A 1,860-nucleotide genomic window follows, 5' to 3' on the forward strand; every position below is an offset into this window, starting at 1 on the left:
ATTGCTAGCAACCCTTGCTTGACAATGGAAATATACAAACCAAACAAGAAAAGATGCATATATAATCTGAAATAGAACAACCAGTATTGCAAAAATTTCATCCTGGCAATTAATAACAAGGTACAGCAAGGTCAAGGTCCGTGCAAGTCTGAGCAATTTATTCATAGAATACAATTAATGAAAGAAAAAGTTCTCAAGAGAAATTTAGAGTCTGGAGTCCCAATCTGTCATGATCTTTAAATGGCCATAAGATCACCAAAACTCCGCATGAAAATGATGGAGTCGGCAAACAGTCCAACTGCACGAAGCAATTTCTGCAAAGAAGTATAATATTTTCATTAACTTATCATTGCCCTGAACACTAGCCGATCCATTAGAATCAAGATTAAATAATATTAATTGAAAGGAATAGAGTAACACATGCCAACTTAAAGGTGCAGAGTATGTTCAATCACGCTGGATAAGTATGAAACATGATTAATATTCACAATGATTAAAACTAACTCATACTTTTGAACTAATACAGAAGTATCCTTTAGTGAGAGAAAGTGAAACAACCCGGGTCAAATCCCGAGTCTTTTCCGAAAATCGGGTCAAGTCCCGATTTCCGAATCCGAAAATAAGCCGAAATAAACTGGCCCAATTGCAACAACTTAGGTAATCCACAAGCCCACCACAGGCCCCCAAAAGATCATGATTTGTTGGTGCAATTGGTAGTAGTACTTATGCTTATAAACTGAACTAAAGTCTCCACACGACTCGATGTGGGACTGGGGTGTTACAAACTCCCCCACTTAAATTCCTGACGTCCTCGTCAGGCCGAAACGGATAGCCCATAGGCCCAGATCGAACCTCTCTAGCCATTGTGGGATAATACCGGCTGGCTTCGTGTCCCCGCCTCCGGATCCCTGTCCATTGCGGGATAATATCACCAGCCTTCGTGTCCCCACCTCCGGCAACTTGACGAATCAAGTTTTCGAGAGCCTGCTCTGAATACCATATGAAACAACCCGGGTCAAATCCCGAGTCTTTTCCGAAAATCGGGTCAAGTCCCGATTTCCGAATCCGAAAATAAGCCGAAATAAACTGGCCCAATTGCAACAACTTAGGTAATCCACAAGCCCACCACAGGCCCCCAAAAGATCATGATTTGTTGGTGCAATTGGTAGTAGTACTTATGCTTATAAACTGAACTAAAGTCTCCACACGACTCGATGTGGGACTGGGGTGTTACAGAAAGAATCTAGGTACTTAGTTAGATATCTCTAAATGGGTGTACACATGTGCCTCAAACATATTCAACAAGGGTTGGATAACCTACAAGAATCCGTCAAATATCTCTAAAGGGGGATACACTATATATGTTTGTATAACATATAAGTATGCAGAAATACCTCAATGATACACTTAGAAGGTTCTTTAACCCTTTTTTTCCAGTAAAGTGCATTTCGTGTACTTATACAAATCCTGTCCGACCACTTCAATCCTAAATTTCATAAAGTAACACTTACTATACTCATATTCACATTTCTTATGGTCTAACTATATTAGAGTTGTGAATATCCAACTATGATGTGTGGTCTTCCGTCTTCACTTTTGGCTTCTTTGGCATAAAAAATGAATCTGTACTTTGATTTGATGGGTTTGAAATTGTGTGTTAATAAGACTTTCTCATTCTAGTTCGTATAAAAGATGAATCAGTTTGGATAGGTTGTTACCATCCTAATCGTCCTCAGTTTCAACCTCATTGTCCTCGATATTTGCCATATCATTCTCAATCTTAGGCTTTCGAGCCTTTTTCCATAATATTATTGCCCGATCTGGTTTCATATCGGGCTTCATTGTCCCTTTCTTTATCTG

General features: G+C 39.5%; 1 long non-coding RNA gene across 1 annotated transcript; it reads right to left on the reverse strand.

Annotated features, from left to right (window-relative positions):
* Positions 1-720: 720 nt before the first annotated feature.
* Positions 721-1,231, reverse strand: LOC135151665 (uncharacterized). The gene is made up of 2 exons (XR_010290511.1): positions 951-1,231; positions 721-898 (listed from the first exon to the last, which is right to left on the reverse strand). It is a non-coding gene; the product is annotated as an uncharacterized LOC135151665 (long non-coding RNA).
* Positions 1,232-1,860: the final 629 nt, after the last annotated feature.

The sequence above is a fragment of the Daucus carota genome, chromosome 3, assembly GCF_001625215.2.
Source record: "Daucus carota subsp. sativus chromosome 3, DH1 v3.0, whole genome shotgun sequence".
In the NCBI taxonomy this organism is placed as follows: Eukaryota; Viridiplantae; Streptophyta; class Magnoliopsida; order Apiales; family Apiaceae; genus Daucus; species Daucus carota.